Source organism: Procambarus clarkii, chromosome 87, assembly GCF_040958095.1.
Source record: "Procambarus clarkii isolate CNS0578487 chromosome 87, FALCON_Pclarkii_2.0, whole genome shotgun sequence".
In the NCBI taxonomy this organism is placed as follows: domain Eukaryota; kingdom Metazoa; phylum Arthropoda; class Malacostraca; order Decapoda; family Cambaridae; genus Procambarus; species Procambarus clarkii.
This window is the reverse complement of record NC_091236.1, coordinates 16,402,157-16,417,266: the sequence shown is the minus strand read 5'-3', so window position 1 is coordinate 16,417,266 and position 15,110 is coordinate 16,402,157.

Genomic DNA, 15,110 nt, shown 5'->3' with positions numbered 1-15,110 from the left:
TTCCCGTTGACGACACTCAAGAGCCAGAGTCGCTTGTTGCTTGTCATGTTCACGTTGCATTTCCAACTCGCGTTGTTTGGTTTCAAGCCGTATGCGTTCCCGCTCCTGGAGTAAGGCAATCTCACGTTCTTGTTCTTCCCTTCGTATGGCAGCTGCTCGTTCTTGTTGTTCGAGGGCTTCCCTTTGCTGTTCGCGGGCTTCCTTTTGCTGCTCACGTTCAATCTTAGCCAGCTCTAGTTTAAGTTTCATCGTTGCCAAGTCAGTTTTATCTGCAATATAGTAAGTTTCATGAGTTTCAGAGTCTATCTTACCTTGCTCTAAATAGTAATCCAGCAACAGGTTGTGTAGGTCATTTTTGTTGGCTTGGTAGGGAACTTCTAGTTGATACTCATGTGCAAGAGTTTGTAGTTCAGTCCTCTTGGCACGACTTAAAGTCCCTATTTCACCTGCTGGATTTGCACGGAAAGTTTGGAGACGAAACATGGTGAAATTAGCAAATAAAGGTACACGAATGTTCAATAATGAAATGTCAGAAACAGGACAACGTGGCAACTGGTACCTATCCTGTGTGATCTTTAACAATTAACGTTAAGTGAAAGATATTAAACGATTAAATTAAATCAAGGGCGCAGGAAATCTTGTACCCGGTACTCATGTAAGAGAATAAGGGCAAGAAAATCCTACTAACAAATGAAACAAAGTTTCGAAAACAAATGAAACAGTTAAATGCTTCAAAAGTAAAATTGGTAGTCCAAGGATGTAGGCATACCTTGCCAAGTCTCTATAGGACATAAAGCAAGTTTTTCCTACTGAATTTAATATGATACTTACAGAATTAGCGAACTTTTGTGCTCTGAAAAAATAAGCTAATTCCCTACCGTTGTATGTATCATCATCTCTGACTGACGTGTAGGGGTGCGAGGTGTCAACTTGGCATCTATCAACAACACCAGCAAGGCTTGCCAGGGTGAGCAAAACGTATGCAGCCAGCCGCCTGTTCGGACCCAAATCACCAAACTACATGTTGATCGCTGCCGGCTGCGCTGATTGGTCGCCGGTCTGGCTGCACCTGCCTCGCCCCCCCCCCAATACTACCTGATGTCTGGGGTCGCCCCAACATCAGTCCTCAGAATGTTCAGTGCTTTCGTAGCCAGCACTCCTCCCAGCTAGACGTTAGCGTGTACTGAGAGAGGTGGTGGCTTTAAGCCAATATTCCAGCACCTCCCACTTACCTTTGTGTTGCACTTCTTGTTATTTTGCCTTAACGTAACTTTTCATTGTGTCATTTAAGTATTCTTATTATTTTGATTGATTGATTTTATTATAAGAATTTGTTTGTTACCATATAACTTGTGACGGTAATCTCCTTCAAGAGATTGAGCCTGCTCTTCCCTTCATAATTACGTCGTCACAATTATATAAAAGACTATGGAAGAAATGTCCAACAACGACAACAACACCAGCAAGGCTTGCCAGGGTGAGCAAAACGTATACAGCCAGCCACCTGTTCGAACTCCAACCACCAAACTACCCATTGATCGCTACGGCTCCGCTGATTGGTCGCCGGTCTGGCTGCACCTGCCTCGCCCCCCCCCCAATACTACCTGATGTCTGGGGTCGCCCCAACATCAGTCCTCAGAATGTTCAGTGCTTTCGTAGCCAGCACTCCTCCCAGCTAGACGTTAGCGTGTACTGAGAGAGGTGGTGGCTTTAAGCCAATATTCCAGCACCTCCCACTTACCTTTGTGTTGCACTTCTTGTTATTTTGCCTTAACGTAACTTTTCATTGTGTCATTTAAGTATTCTTATTATTTTGATTGATTGATTTTATTATAAGAATTTGTTTGTGCATTATTTTCATGTTTTGATTTATTTAACGTAATTAAAATTTCATTGTTAAAGTTTACTTGTGTTTTGTGTGTCTTCTCCTTACCTTACCACAGACGAAGTTCCAGTTTTTCTATTTTTTTTTATAACTATGTGACGAGGCCATACCCCTAGCCTTAAACAGCCGAACACCAACGCGTTACCGTCACAATATATATATATATATATATATATATATATATATATATATATATATATATATATATATATATATATATATTGAATTGTCCATATTCATATGGACACTTGTATGAATGGCCAGTCCGATTTGAGAGTAATGGAATCCTTATATATAAAGGAGCTGCGGCCTCTGTTGAATAGCAACCTTTCAGCTGTTCAATTGTACACTGTATAGTGCACAGTAGGCCCTGTAATTTGATTTATAGTTCATTTTGGTAGTTTAATTTTATGATATATATATATATATATATATATATATATATATATATATATATATATATATATATATATATATATATATATATATATATATATATATATATATATATATATATATATATATGTGTGTGTGTGTGTGTAAATGTTCGTTTGTTCAAAATCAATTGTGTGACCGAAGTTATATCGTCTGGGCTATTGAGTAGTAATATGTAGTACCTTATTGATAAAGCAAATTACAAGATAAATGGAATAAGTTCATATTGCCGCAAAGGAAAGGAATTTTTACATGACTACAGCAATAGTAAATGCTCTAGGTAAGATACGAGGAGAAATCGCCAGGCCGGCATGAATACACACCGCTCAGTTTAAGTGTATGGGTATGTACAGAAATACACATGGATTTATGAATCTCTGTATAGCCACATATCCTCGGCTAAAATGTGATGCTTTTAGACTGTAAGTGCATTGTGACGTAAAGTGTCGCTCGTGTGCATTGTTTTGAGAAACTCGGAAGGTGCAGGTGAGTCCGAGGATGCGAGGCTCTTCCTTGCACATATGACAACCCCTGAAGCAAGCGGACGACTGTGACAGACAGACTAGCGGAAGTGGAAGGTCCAATCTCAATCTCAGATAATGCTGCGCATCATCTCTCCCCTGTTGCATGGGCATGACACAGATTGTTCCACAGTTGTTATTGGGACCGTCATCGTGCATGCTGACGATGGAGAAAGCATGCCAGGAGAAAAGCACTAAGCCATAACGACTGTGTAGCACTTGGATGGGATATCGTGATAGGAAAACGAAATGACAAAAACGTAGTGGAACACAGATTATCAAGATAGTCAAGAGATTAAGACAAATATTTATTAAACAGTCATATTAACAACTCCCTGTTTTCAGTTGAGGAGAATGGAAGGTGGACCGTGAATATGAAGGTCTTGGTGGCTGAGTTGTAACATTCAACCCCATGCCTCGCCTGCCATATGGTCTGGGTTCGAGTGTGGCCAGGAAAGACTACCTGGGCAGTACACTAATCCTTAACTGCTGCCCCCCCCCCCCCTCCACTACGTACACTCTGCAGTAAATGGGTACCTGGTTGTTTATCGAGTGGCGGGCCGTATTCTAGGAGGTAAACTAGTGGGTGAAGTTTACCATGAGCAATGGGAAGGGAGAGCTCTCTGTCTGGTAGGAGGAGTCAGCAGGAGTCTGTTCCTGTACTCGACTATGTACAAAAGAGACAGCCACTGTATAACTTTGATGTCCCGAGGTATAAAAGTTCACATTTGGTCTGTTGTACTGTGCCCGTTGGTGGATGTTTTTTTCTAGTTCTTGTCAAGTGTTTGGTGATTACTGTACTCTTCTTTATGGTCGTTACAATACTCTTGTCCATGGTTCTTACAGTACTCCTGTTAGTGGTCGTTACTGTACGTATATATATGGTCGTCAGAGAAGTCTTGTTTATAGTCATTACAGTACTCCTTTTTTTGGTCGTTACAGTATTCCTGTTTATGGTTCATAGAGTACTCCTTTCTGTTAATGGCAGATTCACTGTTCCTTTGAAGTCTTTACATTAATACTTGTGTGCAACAGATTCTTACAAGGAGCCGGAGCTCAATGGAAACATTAGGAGCTCTATGGCGCTCTCACAACGAGCCAGGGGATATATATATATATATATATATATATATATATATATATATATATATATATATATATATATATATATATATATATATATATATATATATATATATATATATATATATAAATATATATATAAACACTGTCGTAAAGATACATGACCCGGACTCAGATGTGTGAGCATCAGGAAGTCTCAAAACACTCTCCAGAGATTTTTAATAAAAGACAATGTAGGCTGGTGAGGCTTGACTACCTCCAATCACGGCTGTGTTTCCTCTTCCCTCGAGTCTTACTCCTCTTACCACCCTCCCTCACTACCCCGCCTCCTACAGGTCTCTATCTCTTCTTTCATGTTTCCTCACACTTTTTTTTATTCTTTTCTTATTGCTTTCTCTTTGTTTGTATCTTGTGTTGATTACTCCCATTTCCTCCTTCTCTTGCTCCTCCTTCCCTCCTGCTTCCTTGTGAAGGCAAGATCTTGGAGTGGGTGAGGAAGGATTTTTTTTCAGTATCAGGTATAATTTTTGACGTCAAAATTTCCAATATTCTCCATGAGTTTACTTTTCTAATAGTTCTATATTACTGTTTCTAATAGTTCTAATAACTATAATCAAATAGTTTCTAATAGTTTATGCAGGCGATGAGTCACAATAACGTGGCTGAAGTATGTTGACCAGACCACACACTAGAAGTTGAAGGGACGACGACGTTTCGGTCCGTCCTGGACCATTCTCAAGTCGATTGTGATTGTTCTAATAGTTTACTTTTCTAATATTTATAATGGTTAAAAATACCTAAGAGTTTGTAGGTACGAGCTCCAGCTCCTGGCACTCCAACTGTTGGTCGTATAATGGAATGACTTCCCGCCCCTTTATGTGTTGTCATATCTGCGTTTAAACTGAAGATGTTGGTCGTGACCTGTATTTTCCATGCTATACATTCTACTTGTTTTTGTGCTTATTCTAAGGATGGTCTCCTCCCATAGTCGTAATGACTTGGCGCTTTACCCTGATAGCTTGCTCCTTCCTCCTATTGTTTGGCTTCCATGCTTTGGCTTTGTTTATTTCAAACGTATGTTAGACATATATATAAATGAATTTGGTTTACTATAAACAGGAACTGTTTCGTATTGGATTATCCGGCATCTTTAGTTTCCTTTATTATTATTATGTGTATATGTATATCCTCTAGCACAACCTAATCCTAATGTACCTATCTACATCATCGTTACCCCTGAGCATTTTATATATCCTGATCATGTCCCCCTTTATTTCTCCTTTCTCCTTCATCTACTGACTTGATATATTCTGTCAATCAATTCCAATAACACCAGCCTCTTAATTCTGAGACCAATGTTGCAGGAAATTTTTGTATACTCTGAATCCCCATTTTGTACTGTGTACCCACCTAGATGGGCTTCTATGTGTACAGCTAGGCTCATAGCCCCGCCTTCTGAACGTTCATGGATTAATGCAATGACTCATTTCTTACGCTTAATCATATACAACTTTAAATCGAATTAACTTAACGACATCTACTTCAAACCTATTCCATTTACTGACAGCTCTAACACTGGAAAAGATCTTCCTGATGTCTCTGTGACTCATTTCCGTATCTAGTTTCCCTCTATGACCCCCTTGTTTTGCTGTTCAGAACAAATGATCATGGACGGCATTTGTGGGAACCGACCTGTGAGATTTATATTTATTTAATTTATATGAATTTATATTTACGTTAATTTATATACTTCGATAGCAATTTGTATAATGATAAGTGGACTGTATTTCTGCAATAATCTCATAATCTCACAAATCGATCCTCTACACATTAGGGGGGGTTATTTAAATTAATATATATGCAGCCAATCAAACTACAGTAATAGCTACATACATTGATGAGGTTCCTTCTCTTATAGTACAGCAGGTTAGTCCACCAGGTATAACTAGGGTGTAGACACCAAATTATCCTCTTTGAGGTAGCTTCCATCTCACCCAGTAACTGGTGCACAAAATCTTCCTCGTCTTGACCTGTCAAAAGTGCGCTAGCTGTGAAGCCAGAATCCTATATATGACAAGCTATATCAGAGAAACCACTATACAGTACATGGAACATTAAAGACCTGGCTTAATTACCTTTAGTATGAGGCGATTTCGCGTTCTAACCGGCTAACCCTATATCCTGACATTAATGGCCATAAATGAATGATAAACGGGTTTCGGATAGACACTTAACTTGTATTTGTAGACAGCGTGTTGACAATGGTACACCTTTGGGTTCCATAACACTACGTCCAAGTAAATTTAACAGGAGCCGAATTTGCTCCCGTGTGAGCCTCTGGTCTCAATATAAGCAATGCCTGTTTAACACTCCATTCTATTGACGTCTGGCCGACATTGTCCAGAATGATAGGAGCCAAATTTGCTCCACACGTCTCGGAGGTGACACAACAATGGCTGCCCTCCTTCCTCACTCCCGCCTGGCCTACTTTGTCCAGATTTCAGAAAGTGATAGAAGGGTCACATTTACTCTACTTTAATATTGATAATTAAGTTAATTTATATAAGATGTTTTTATGATGGTAAAGTCCAAAGACTAATGTATTTAAGAATAATTCCCAGCAAAATAGCTGGTGAATTATAATAGTATGTGGTGATGATATCCCGTTTTCTTTAGACGGTAAATCCACTACAAGTTACGTTTTCTATGGGTAACTTGTTGGTAATACAGCTATTATCTGTATGATTATTAAATGGTGTCGGATTTTCCGACATAATTCCCCAGGGGGCTGCTCACGGGTCGAAGTCCTGTTTAGAACAGACGAACACCGATACTCCTCCTTCGAATTATAGTTAGTAATCACACATTTGTGCATCTGTTCGTACAGGACGGATGTCCCGTACTAGAGTTGCAGGGGTTAGAAGTCTAATGCGATTTCATTTCCCTGTCAACTCTTGAAAGGCTAATATTCAAGCCTTATTACATATTATTTAACCCAGAAGACTGGATGTGATCAAGTACTACAGTCAAGTATGATTCAGGGACTGCAGTGAGATCAGTGACATTAGATATAACTTGAAGTTTGTTCAGGTAACTGGTCACTGATATATAAACACTGAGGCCCATGGAATACATCTTGATTAAATAATAAATGTATCAAATCAGTCATCAGATTTATTGGGGTTTAATTTAGTTAATTGATTCAGAAGATTGAATAGCTCATCATTAAAGTAAAGTATGGTTCTGAGACTGCAGTGGGTTCAGTGACATTGGTCGCAGTGACTTGTAGCTGTTTTAGGCTACTGTTCACTGATTTGCCACTGAGACCTCATGAACTCATCTTCAGCTTCAAATGATGATACTAACATCAACCTCTGTTGGTATAGTCAGCTGTAATCTCCTTAGTATAATGCTACTGGAGAAATATAATCAGCTGACAAATTTAGATTTCTACTGGTATTGTTTATCTGCAGGCATAGGTCTCCTCAGGCTTGATACTGGGCCTGAGAGTAATTTACCTCCTGCAGAGTTTAACATGGTTATGCCCTGATATTTAGTAGGGCTACCGATGAATCGATGGTAGTAGTCTGCCCCCACAAGGACAGCCATTTGGCATTTGATTTGCTCAAATTTACCTGCAGCTGCTTGATAATAGCTTTCCAGGTCAGCATAATCAACTTGAGATTGTTGTGACAAATCTTCACATTTCTTGATCTGTCTTGTTAAGTGGCCTTTAAGACCTGCAAGGGTTCTTTTCATTCTCCCTGCATTATCCATACTGGCTCGTTGGTGAAGCCTTGTGGGACTTGTATTTGGGCTGCTCATAATACTGAACAAGCACTGATGGTAGCCTAGGGTTAAATTCTGCACTCACTAGGCAATAATCCTACCTCTACTAGAGGTTAGCACTTAAAATTAATACACATTATATATATACAATCATACACACTAATGATTTGAGTGATAAACCAGTGTCACTGGAAGTACCTTTAGGTTAGCTCTTCTATATCACCCTAGGATGGTAGAGACACTAATTAATCACTCAAAGGTGTAATGATCATAAGTAAATTATTATATATACAACTCAATTCGAGTTGATAAAAATTACACCCAAAATAGGGTCTGGACCATTCATTAATGGTGTTAGGTTATTCAATATAGTACAACTGACTATGGTAATAATGGGACTAGGATGAACGATAATAGTTCAACTAGTCAATGGTTAATATCCTACCCTGTTGTGGGTTGGCAATTAGTAAATATTATACTGTGATCACTAGTGCAATATATATTAAATAATTCTCTATCTTGGAGAAATAATATACACAATTATTGATAATAGCCTCTTAATTAGCCTCTATGAAACTTCTAATATTATCTAGAAGTATTAAATGTTATTAGTGACCTCGCGAAATAAACTCCACAAAATTCGTAGATAATCTCTCGCGAAATGTAACACCACGAAATCCGTGAACAATCTCGCGACACAGTCACTAATTAGGCTGGCTTCAATATTAGCGCTGTCATTTCACGAAATAACACGCCACCAAATTTGTGGGTGTGCATGAAACCGCTGACTAAGGCTGAACTGGGCTGAGGGAGGCTCCTGAGCTCCCTCGAGGCTACGCTGCCGTCTTGACTGCTGGCTTTGTTTAAATAACACTGCACTAGTATGTTTAATGAATCCACTGGTTAACTGGTTCATCCGGTACTAAGATGACCAAATGTGGGTTCATAGGACCGAATATTCCGGTTCCGAAGGTCCAAATAATTCGGTTTCGAAGGACCAAATAATGTGGGAACCGACCTGTGAGATTTATATTTATTTAATTTATATGAATTTATATTTACGTTAATTTATATACTTCGATAGCAATTTGTATAATGATAAGTGGACTGTATTTCTGCAATAATCTCATAATCTCACAAATCGATCCTCTACACATTAGGGGGGGTTATTTAAATTAATATATATGCAGCCAATCAAACTACAGTAATAGCTACATACATTGATGAGGTTCCTTCTCTTATAGTACAGCAGGTTAGTCCACCAGGTATAACTAGGGTGTAGACACCAAATTATCCTCTTTGAGGTAGCTTCCATATCACCCAGTAACTGGTGCACAAAATCTTCCTCGTCTTGACCTGTCAAAAGTGCGCTAGCTGTGAAGCCAGAATCCTATATATGACAAGCTATATCAGAGAAACCACTATACAGTACATGGAACATTAAAGACCTGGCTTAATTACCTTTAGTATGAGGCGATTTCGCGTTCTAACCGGCTAACCCTATATCCTGACATTAATGGCCATAAATGAATGATAAACGGGTTTCGGATAGACACTTAACTTGTATTTGTAGACAGCGTGTTGACAATGGTACACCTTTGGGTTCCATAACACTACGTCCAAGTAAATTTAACAGGAGCCGAATTTGCTCCCGTGTGAGCCTCTGGTCTCAATATAAGCAATGCCTGTTTAACACTCCATTCTATTGACGTCTGGCCGACATTGTCCAGAATGATAGGAGCCAAATTTGCTCCACACGTCTCGGAGGTGACACAACAATGGCTGCCCTCCTTCCTCACTCCCGCCTGGCCTACTTTGTCCAGATTTCAGAAAGTGATAGAAGGGTCACATTTACTCTACTTTAATATTGATAATTAAGTTAATTTATATAAGATGTTTTTATGATGGTAAAGTCCAAAGACTAATGTATTTAAGAATAATTCCCAGCAAAATAGCTGGTGAATTATAATAGTATGTGGTGATGATATCCCGTTTTCTTTAGACGGTAAATCCACTACAAGTTACGTTTTCTATGGGTAACTTGTTGGTAATACAGCTATTATCTGTATGATTATTAAATGGTGTCGGATTTTCCGACAGCATTGTTCAAAGCTGTTCCTTGCTTTGAACAACGTTGCATTATCTTCTTTCTCAATTTCCTTTAGAATCTTATTGAATCTTTAGAATCTAGCATAACATCATATGTTATTTTCATGTCCTCCCTATCTCTCTTTTTCTCCTGTGCAGTAAGGTCCATTCCAGACTTTTCTCCAGAACAGTAAAGTCCAGTCCAGATTTTCCTTAAATGAGGTAAGAAACACTCAAATGTTTTCTTTCCAGGTAAAGGTTGCGTGTTGGGGATGCATATTCAAGAGTGGCTCTCACCTTCGCTGAATATAGGACTCGGAAAGATCCTTTGTCCAAGTTTCTGAAGGATACACACATGTTGGCCTGTATGTCATATGCATTTTTTTATTCTGCTAATATGGGCTTCTGTTATCAGATTAGAAGTTATGTCCACTTTCAGATCTTTCTCATTTTCTGATTGAAGAATTTGTCTTCTGTTCATCCTATATTGTTGTACTGGTCTTCGCACTCATATGCCAATCCTCATAACTTTGCATTTGGCTGGGTTAAATTATAGTAGCCATTTTTCAGGCCACTTCTGGAGTGATTCCAAATCCGCTTGCAATGCATCATAACCTAACCCTGACCTGACTCTTCTCATTAGTTTTGCATCATCTGCAAACATTAATATGAAGAAGTCAATTTGCTTTGTCACATTACTGACATATATTAGAAACAGGATGGGCCCTAGAACCGACCCTTGTGGTACTCCACTCATAACCTCTCTCTCTCTCCACTCTGATGTCTCTGCTTTTCACTGTAATCGTCAGCGTCCTTCCTGAGAGATACTCTCTGACCCTCCACATATGCCAGCCTGCTTTTCTAGTTTGAGTAGGAGTCTTTCATCCGGGATCGTATCAAATGTCTTCTGACAGTCAGGGAATATGCAGTCAGCCCATCGCTCTCTCTCTCTTGTTTCATTTCTGTCAACTTGTCGTAGAACTCCATCAACTTTGTCAAGCATGATTTTCATTTTTAACGATAAAATCATGCTGGTACATTGAGACAAAATTTATTTGTTCAAAATGTTCCACTTTTGTTTTTTGTTACCTGTTTCGGATCAGTCGCTCTTGCAACTGCAGGGAATCCTTGTTAGTGATACGGTTTACTCAACTAGTTGGCGTTCAAGTTCCCTGGCACACTATCTTTGGACGACGCATGTCGCATGTCGCCTTGTGTTGTGCCATCCAGTCCACGGAGGGGTGGAAACTGGCGGCTTGCTGCATGTCTGTGGGACAATCGGATCCGCAGCAGACGTTGAGTGTTTTCTCATTCAAAGGGCGGCAGGCCTCTGTTGCAGAAATAGGACGAATAGCGTCTTTTCTTCGCAGCATGATGAGGTGTGCGAGGGGCTCGTTTGTGTGTGTGTTTGGAGGGGGGGGGGTCGTGTTTGTGTGTTAGAGAGAAAGATATGTAGTAGATATCATTTAGGAAATATATCAGTAGACTATGAGATATCATAAGACACCTGGCAGTCAGACAGGCGGGGGTTTAAGAGCTAACAGCTGGATCCTGCACGCACAGATACCCATACTCACTAACACCTAGAAGCATATGCTTCTCCAGTACACACAGAGGCATACCAACACTCACACACCAACACCAAAGAGTATGTTCACTGATCGTAGTCCAGAATATTAATTCACAAACAGAAATCCATTTGCTAGGATCAGAGAGTGGAACTTTTTTACCTGCCAACACGGGTCACTCATCAGGAGGCCCGCCATGCTACCTCGTCATCCCAGCCCTCCTCTGATGAGTGGCTCGTCTGTTTGTCTGTCTGTCTGTCTGTCTGTCTGTCTGTCTGTCTGTCTCTCTCTGTCTCTCTCTCTCTCTGTCTGTCTCTCTCTCTCTCTCTCTCTCTCTCTCTCTCTCTCTCTCTCTCTCTCTCTCTCTCTCTCTCTCTCTCTCTCTCTCTCTCTCTCTCTCTCTCTCTCTCTCTCTCTCTCTTTCTCTCTCTCTCTTTCTCTCTCTCTCTTTTTCTCTCTCACTCTCTTTCTCTCACCTCTTCTCTCGCTATCTTAGTTAGTAATTACGCATATTGATAACATAGAATCTTTGTTCATAGCTGGAAACCAGACGCCTGGGGTTAGCCTAACTCATCTCTACAGTGTTACTGGTGATTGTTTGATGAAAAGAATCGAGGCCTCAGGCCGTAACCCTGGGGCACTCCACTAGCAATAGCTCACCATTCCACCTAACTGTAGTTATACCACCTCTTTGTTAATATCTGTCTTTCGTGAAGCACTTTATCGAAATCTTTGATAAAGCCGAAGATCACATTTCAATCCTTCAACCATCATCTGCTTGAAATATACTTTATAAGAATGAAAGTTAAACCATTAGTAATTAGCAGCCCTTAGTAATACAAAGTTGTGAATTCTTTATTAATCTATGTTTTTCAACATGTAGACGAAAGACGTTTGTTATTATCGATTCAAGCAATTTTCCAAATAGACGTTAAACTAATTGGCGGATACGGTGACGCAAGTGATCTAGTGATCCGATTACATCACTTATATTAAGGACTGGCACAACATGTGCAGCTCTCAACGATCCCTGTACCTTGGTCGACTGTAATGACTTACTGAAGATAAATGTCAAGGGGCTCACTTAGCTCGTCATCATCTTCTTTCAGGTCCCTGGCAAAGACTTTGTCTGTCCTGGAAACTTGTTTGGGTTTAATCTCCCCGTCTGTGTAATAAGGTTTTACCCTGACAACGACTAAACCAGATGTAAGTGAAATTTCAAGATTTTCTCGCGTAAATACAGAAACAAAGAACTATATTTAGAATGGCACTTATTTCATTTTCATTCTAAGTTATTTTTATAGACCGGTCTTTGTTGTCAATACGATATAACACAATGAGCAACACAAGGCAGGAAAACTGCACGAAACTCCCAGACACTATACATCACATGTAGCAACTCATGTCTAAATGTCCCATAGGGAAGCGAGGCAACACAGGGGAACAACACAACACAACACAGGAGAGGAAGACAACACAGGTCAGTAGAACAGTAAAAATAGAATTAAGATAACACAGGTGATCAGGAGAACACAGGAGAACAACACATGTCCACCAACACAACACATGCTCACCACTACAACACATGTTCACCACCACAGCACATGTTCACCATCACAACACATGTTCACCACCACAACACATGTTCACCAACACAACACATGTTCACCAACACAACACATGTTCACCACCACAACACATCTTCACCACCACAACACATGTTCACCACCACAACACATGTTCACCACCACAACACATGTTCACCAACACAACACATGTTCACCAACACAAAACGTGTTCACCACTACAACACATGTTCACCAACACAACACATGTTCACCAACACAACACATGTTCACCAACACAACACATGTTCACCAACACAACACATGTTCACCAACACAACACATGTTCACCAACACAACACATGTTCACCAACACAACACATGTTCACCAACACAACACATGTTCACCACTACAACACATGTTCACCAACACAAAACATGTTCACCACCACAACACATGTTCACCACCACAACACATGTTCACCACCACAACACATGTTCACCAACACTTGTTCACCAACACAACACATGTTCACCAACACAACACATGTTCACCAACACAACACATGTTCACCAACACAACACATGTTCACCACCACAACACATGTTCACCACCACAACACATGTTCACCAACACAACACATGTTCACCACCACAACACATGTTCACCACCACAACACATGTTCACCAACACAACACATGTTCACCAACACAAAACATGTTCACCACTACAACACATGTTCACCAACACAACACATGTTCACCAACACAACACATGTTCACCAACACAACACATGTTCACCAACACAAAACATGTTCACCAACACAACACATGTTCACCACCACAACACATGTTCACCAACACAACACATGTTCACCACCACAACACATGTTCACCACCACAACACATGTTCACCAACACAACACATGTTCACCAACACAACACATGTTCACCACCACAACACATGTTCACCACCACAACACATGTTCACCACCACAACACATGTTCACCAACACAACACATGTTCACCAACACAACACATGTTCACCACCACAACACATGTTCACCACCACAACACATGTTCACCACCACAACACATGTTCACCACCACAACACATGTTCACCACCACAACACATGTTCACCACCACAACACATGTTCACCACCACAACACATGTTCACCAGCACAACACATGTTCACCAGCACAACACATGTTCACCAACACATGTTCACCACCACAACACATGATCACCACCACAACACATGTTCACCAACACATGTTCACCAACACAACACATGTTCACCACTACAACACATGTTCACCAACACAACACATGTTCACCAACACAACACATGTTCACCACCACAACACATGTTCACCAACACAACACATGTTCACCACCACAACACATGTTCACCAACACAACACATGTTCACCAACACAACACATGTTCACCAGCACATGTTCACCAACACATGTTCACCAGCACATGTTCACCAACACATGTTCACCACCACAACACATGTTCACCACCACAACACATGTTCACCACCACAACACATGTTCACCAGCACATGTTCACCAACACATGTTCACCAACACAACACATGTTCACCACCACAACACATGTTCACCAACACAACACATGTTCACCACCACAACACATGTTCACCAACACAACACATGTTCACCAACACAACACATGTTCACCACCACAAACCATGTTCACCAACACAACACATGTTCACCATCACAACACATGTTCACCACCACAACACATGTTCACCACCACAACACATGTTCACCACCACAACACATGTTCATCAACACAACACATGTTCACCAACACATGTTCACCACCACAACACATGTTCACCACCACAACACATGTTCACCACCACAACACATGTTCACCACCACAACACATGTTCACCACCACAACACATGTTCACCACCACAAACCATGTTCACCAACACAACACATGTTCACCACCACAACACATGTTCACCACCACAACACATGTTCACCACCACAACACATGTTCACCACCACAACACATGTTCACCACCACAACACATGTTCACCACCACAAAACATGTTCACCACCTCAACACATGTTCAATACCACAACACATATTCACCAACACAACACATGTTCACCACCACAACACAT